The sequence below is a fragment of the Nelumbo lutea genome, chromosome 8 (genome assembly GCF_056320005.1).
Source record: "Nelumbo lutea isolate HS-2025 chromosome 8, American lotus-T2T, whole genome shotgun sequence".
Taxonomy (NCBI): Eukaryota; Viridiplantae; Streptophyta; class Magnoliopsida; order Proteales; family Nelumbonaceae; genus Nelumbo; species Nelumbo lutea.
This window is the reverse complement of record NC_142691.1, coordinates 27,034,915-27,042,184: the sequence shown is the minus strand read 5'-3', so window position 1 is coordinate 27,042,184 and position 7,270 is coordinate 27,034,915.

The window sequence follows — 7,270 nt, the reverse complement described above, 5'->3', positions numbered from 1 at the left end:
CAAAATATACCCGAGGGTGCACATCTGGGAATTCAAGGATTAACAAAAGGAAATAACAAGTTCAAGAGATTTGGGGAAAAGATGAAAAGGACTACAGAATCTAGCAATGGTCAAGCATGTAAGCCAAACGGGAAAAAGAGAGTGGCATGTTTCTAGTGTCACAAAAGAGGCCACGTAAAGGAAGACTGCTTTGGTTACAAAGAATGGCTGACAAAGAAAGGCAGCGCCCTATCTCAAGTGTGTTTTAAGTCTCATTTAGCTGTTGCCCCATCAAATACTTGGTGGGTTGGCACGTGAGCCACAATTCACATTTGTAATTCCATGCAGGAATTTCTAAACCAATGGAAGGCCAATAACCAATAAAGAATCATCTCCATGGGAAATGGGATAGAATCTAAAGTTGAAGCCATTGGTCTTGTTCGTTTGACAATCAAAAGTGGTTTTATTCTTAGTTTAGAAGATACCTTTTTGTTTTCTCGATGACAAGGAATCTTATATATATATATCTGTTGCAGAAAAACCCTAAAAAACCAGATTCAAAATGGCACTCAAGCGAAAATAAAACAGAGATAAAGAGAAAACAAGAATAGATAATACATAGATTTACGTGGTTTGGCTTATAGCCTACGTTTACGGGCGAAGGAGAAACAGAAATCCACTATGTAGTAGGTAATGGAGAAGAAATACAGAGTTGTGCTCTCACGGTAAAACTCTAATAAGACCCAAATACACCCAATGTCTCACTCCTCTCTCACAAGACTCAGACCTCTATATACAAGAGGGAAAACCCCCAAAATACATGACTCTTCGTATTTGGTTCGGACCAATAAGATGAATATGGATCGGGTCCACCACATACCACTATGAAATTTTGCCTTTGGGTTTTCTCAAATTAATTCGGAGCAGATTCATGAAGCGGGTCACCACAAAGAATTCAAGGCACAAACATAACAATATCTGTCTCAAAACTAGACCAGTTAGGTTTTGAATTCCATTTTTGTAATCAAACTATGACTAATATTTTGTACTCTTATCTTGGTGGAACTGGCTCTTTAGTTGATGGTTTTTATTTACTTGATCTTGACTCTTCTTTTGCTTAGTCTCTTCTTTCCTTGAATATTGGGACCAAACATAGTTTTGAGAATAATAAATCTTCTATATTATGGTGTAGATGACTAGGCCATATCCCTAGAGAAGGACTAGAGAGATTGGTCAAAGAAGGGGTCATAAATACATTAGATTTTTCTATTTTGGTGTTTGCATTGATTGCACGAAAGGAAAGTTAACCAAATCTAGGAAAAGGGGTGCTACTAGAAGTAATGATCTCTTAGAAATAATCCATATGGATATTTGTGGCCTATTCCCTACACCTTGGAGTGGGTAAATGTATTTTATTACCTTCATAGATGATCTTTTCCGTTATGGTTATGTGTACTTAACAAAAGAAAAATCAAAAGCGTTAGAAACATTTAAATTATACAAGACAAAATTTGAACATCAACTTAATAACAAAATTAAAAATAGTATGGTCTAATTGTGGTGGTGAATACTATAGTAGATATGATGAAATTGGACGTAATCCAAGGTCATTTGCTAGATTTCTACAAGATTGCAAAATAATTGCACAATACACAATGCCAGGAACCCCTGAACAAAATGGTGTAGCTGAACGGAGAAACCACACCTTAAAATATATGATAAGTAATTCCACCTTACTGGAATTAATCCTTGTGGGAAGAAGCATTAAAACTGCGACATATATCCTAAATAAAGTTTCTACTAAAGCATTGTCCAAGACCCCTTTTGAGCTATGGATGGGCAGAAAGCCCAATTTGGGTCACATGCGTGTTTGGGAATGTGCTATAGAACCTAGAATGTATAACCCATAAGAAAGAAAACTTGATCCTAAAACAGTGAGTTGTTATTTCATTGGCTATCTGGAACGGTCAAAAGGTTATAGGTTTTACTACCCAACTAACAATACCAAAATTGTAGAAATTCTAAATGCTAAATTCATTGAGGACATTGACACTAGTGGGAGTGTTGGATCATGGCACATGGCATTTGGGGAAAATCAAATTACAAAACCTCTATCAGTTCCTCCAAATGATTTGATCATTCCAACAATAGCCATGCAAGATGATGATGAAAATCATCAAATGCCGGAAACACAAAAACCTCCCATAGAAAAAGTCCCTATTGAACCAATGGTTGTGCCATTACGTAGGTCACAAAGAGAGAGAAGACCTGCTATCCCGAATGACTATGTAGTATATCTACAAGAGAGCAACTATGATTTTGGTACAGAAGATGATCCCTTAACATTTTCTCAAGCCAAGGATAGCAAGTCATGCTCTTTTATGGTTAGACGCCATGAAGGATGAGTTGAGCTCAATTCATAGGAACCAACTCTAAATTCTAGTTGACTTACCACAAGGGGCCAAACCCATTGGCTTCAAATGGGTGTTTAAAACTAAAACATGACTCCAAAGGTGAGAGATACAAAGCTAGACTTTTTGTTAAGGGCCTTACTCAGAAAGAAGGCATTGATTATAGAGAGACATTCTCTCCTGTTTCAAATAAAGGTTCATTTAGAATAATAATGGCCTTACTAGCTCATTTTGATTTAGGGTTACATCAAATGGATGTGAAAATTGTTTCTTAAATGGTGACTTGTCTAAGGATGCTTATATGGTTCAACTATAAGGTTTTAAGATCGAGGAAAATGAACATTTGGTTCACAAGCTTTAGAAATCCATTTATGGGTTAAAACAAGCATCCAAATAGTGGTACTTGAAATTTGATGCAGTAATTACCTCATATGGGTTTAAAGAAATTACAATTGATGAGTGTATATACTTAAAGGTCGGTGGGAGTAAGTTCATCCTTTTAGTTTTGTATGTCGATGATATTTTGCTTGCTAATAGTAGCATTGGCTTGTTACAAGAAACTAAGCAGTTTCTATCTCAAAATTTTGAGATGAAGGATCTTGGTGAAGAATCATTTGTTATTGGCATTGAGATTCTTTGAGATCGGTCTCATGGGTATCTTAGCTTGTTCTAAAGAGCCTACATTGATAGAGTTCTAAAAAGGTTCAGCATGCAAAACTATAAAGGTGGAAAGGTGCCTATTGTTAAGGGTGATAAATTTAGTAAAATGTTCTCGATGAAAAATGACCTAGAGCAGAATCAAATGAAAAATGTTCTCGATGCATCAACAATAGGGAGTTTAATGTATGCTCAGGTTTGTACACGACTAGATACTGCATTTACTGTTGGCATGCCAGACAGATACCAGAGCGATTTAGGGATGGACCATTGGAAGGTAGCAAAGAAAGTTATGAGATATTTGCAAGTGACTAAAGATTACATGCTCACATACAAAAGGTAAAAAATCCGCTTTAAGTTATGCCCAAGGATTAAAGCATCGGTATCGGGTATCATATCGGACAATTTGGATACGGATACCGATACAAATACGCTTGAGAAATGCATGGATACAAACAAAAATTATGAAAAAGCTTGAGTATGCTAAGGAAATGCAAATAAATTCAATAATTATATTAATAACTTCAAGTTTAATGTCAAAACAACTATAAATTAAATAATGTATAAATACATAGGAATTTATTTTAATGGTATATCTAAAGAAATATATTACCATTGATATAACAGAATGCATTGATATTATACAACTTTATTGAAATGCATCAATTTTAATTTTTATTAAAATCCAAGGAATAAAAAATATGCAACCATTATATTAGAATTATTATATCAAATATTTTTATTTTACCATTTTCATTTTTTAACATCAACAAAATAAATCAATTAAAAATTAATCTTCAAATGTTCCCTAAATAATACCTTCACTTTTGTAAACGATAAATATGTTTATATAAAATGTAAATGAAATTTTGAATATGCATATCATATGAAAATTCATAAATTTTAATTACTAAAATAGTTACATTATTAATATTTTTATTTTTATGATTTTTTTAAAATAAAAAATTAATTTTTATTTAAATGTAGATTAGTGTATTTGATAGATTCAATTTATATTATATTCTCAAATATTTTATAAACAATATTTTATCTTTGTAATAATAAATAAATTGTTATTTAATGCAAATTAAAATATTAATTAATAATTTATAAAATAATTAATATAATTTATCAAGTCTATATTAACAATTCTTAGTATTAAAGTAATTATTCTATTAATAATATTTTTATTTGTATAAATTTATTGAAACTAAAAATCATTTATATATATATATATATATATATATGTGTGTGTGTGTGTGTGTGTGTGTGTGTGTGTGGATTTGATAAATTATTTTTTTTGTTTATAAAAATCATAATTTTGAATATTATTCTTGTTAATTTGTACTTGGAGTTATTGAATATACTATTTGTTTAGATTAAATATAAGAATTAATTTTAATAAAAGATAATTTATTTCATTTATTATAATGAAATGGAAGGTGGCTTGATGGTTAAGATCCCTACACTCTTGGATGTTACGCAACTCGGGTTTTAGGGATTGAATCACATTAAAAGTCTTTTTCTAGTAAAGCACTTTTCTGTGTGATAATGTAGGTTTGATGTGCCTCCATATCAATGCATACTAGTCGTTACTTTGCGATACATGTCGATACAAGTCCGTATCGGACCGATACGCTTGATTGATACGATATAGTGCCAGTTGTGGCGCATCTCGTATCTTCCTCTATCGATTTCGATATGATCTTCCCTATATCGGGTGTATCGTTTCAATATTTGAATCCTTGGTTATATCTTCATGAAGGCCGATGGAGCCATATCATGAAGAAGTGTTAAGCAAACACTTATAGTTTCATCAACAATGAACACAAAATTTATAGCGTGTTTTGAAGCTACAAGTCCTGCGTTATGCTTGCAAAATTTCATCTCAAGATTGAAAGTGGTTAATTCTATTTCTAGGTCATTGGTCATTTTCTATTCCGGGCCATGTTGCACGCATGGGACTTTTTTATAGTTTTAATCAAAGATTTAAATATCGGCAGAAACTTACGTCACATAAAGCGCATAAATTCGTCATCGCGATATTAAACCACCAAACCACACTTTATCTTATGGTAATTAATGATATAAAACACATTTTATAATGTTTGTACCTACATGCAATTTAAAAGAACACATGCTTATATTTAATTATAAGTATTGAAAGCAATAATATTCAAAAGTAGTAATAATATTTTAATTTACATTAACAAGTAATAACATCACATTTATTATTTACAAAAAATAAAAATATTGTTTACAAAATATTGAAAAATATAATATTAAATAGAATCTATCAAATCAAAAAATCTACATTTATTTGAAAAAAAAATGTTTTTTTTTATTTCATATAACTTATACAAATAAAAATATTAATAGTAGAATAATTATTTTAGTAATTAAAAATTATGAATTTGTATATGATATATCAGAAATTTTAACAAATTTGATATACTTTAAGTTAAGATTATATTTTTATAAATTATTAATTGATATTTTGATTTGCATTTGAGAATTTAACATTTATTTGATTTTTTGTTAATGTTAAAAAATTAAAATAGTAAAATAAAAAATAATTGATATAATAATTAAAATATAATAGGCACATATGTTTAGTGTCTTGAACTCTTGATTGATGCATTATAAATAAAATTATATGATATCTATACATCTCGGTATATTAATTGTAATATATCTTTACCATTAAAATATACATTTTTATGTATGTAAATACTATTTATGACTATTTTAGTTCGTATCCATGTGTTTCCATATTTTCCGTTCGTATCCATGTGCTTCCAAAGCATATTCATATTTGTATTTGTATTCGTATCTGAGTTATCTGATATGATACCCAATACCAATACTTTAATCATTGATTTTGATTATCATGATTAGTGGGAGGTTGTATTTGGCTTAATGTGATCACATGTTTTTTATCCTCATTTATATACATTTATTTTCCATATTGGTGCACGTGTGTATGGAAATTCTAATCGGTTTGTGTCCTAGTCTGAGACACATTTTTTGACCTATGCATAGCATGGTTATTCATTAAGTTGTGGCTATGCAGTGAAACCTGGACTCTGGAATTGGGTGTATTGCCATTGTAACCATGAATAGTCTTGTATCAATGAAATGGTGTAATGACTCATGATTCTATGTTGATGCATTTTAGAACTCCATCGACAGTGATAAACATTTCTCATAAAGTAGTGGTTTGTTTTTCAAAATAGAGTGCACACTCAATAGTCATTTAAAAGTTGTTAATTCAGTAGTCTTTCTAAAGTGATTTTCAAAATAAAAATATAGTAAACCAAGTGAGATAATTTGGGTGGTGGAACAATGGTCTCACTATAATTTTAATTTTTATTTAAAAAATTACACACTAGATTAACATGGTGTTTGGAAGCGTGGGCGCTTTTTGGAATCGATTTTCAAGAAAAATGCTTCAAAGACCCGTTTTTCACAAATAAGTGTTTCTACCACATAGGCAGTGAGCAACACTATGCTGCTTGGTAAGGTGATTTTCATCACCGTTTTTCATGTATGTGCTAACAGGTAAGCACCACATAGGATACACATCAGTCAACCATTGGGGGAAACGGTTCACCGATGCATGAAACACCAAATTTGGCATTCCATGCATCGGTGGGGTCTTGATTTTCGAGGCATGCCCGATTTTTTTAATAGTCGGTTGAACCAAACAATGAGATACATGGGCATTTGTTGAAATGCCTATGTGGATCCGACGTGGCACATTTTTTTTTTTTTGAAAAAATGGCCTTGATTCCAAACATCCCCTAAATCCTTTGTTTTATATGGGACTTGGTTTTCTGACTGGAGAGCCCATAGTTTCAGAGGTCCAGAGTTGGTGATGGAGTGACTCTAAACCACTATATAAGCACAAGGGGTCTCTAGCTCTTACATATCATTAGAAGCATGAAGGAGAGGATTCATCCCTCTTTGCATTTAGTAGTGGAGAGAGTTGAAGAGCCCCGGTGAGATTTTGCCTTCTCATAGTTCGTCAATCCCATTAGTAGTTCAGCTTGAGTTCAATAATGGAAGGTAAGCAACCCAACCATTCTTTCAGTTTCCAATTGATTTCAGCATGTTAGAAACGAGATTAAGTATTATTTTGCACCTAACATGAACTTTAAATTGTCCTTTTACTATATTTGATTGGATTTTCCATTGAAGAAAAGGTGAAAGAAAGCTGGTGT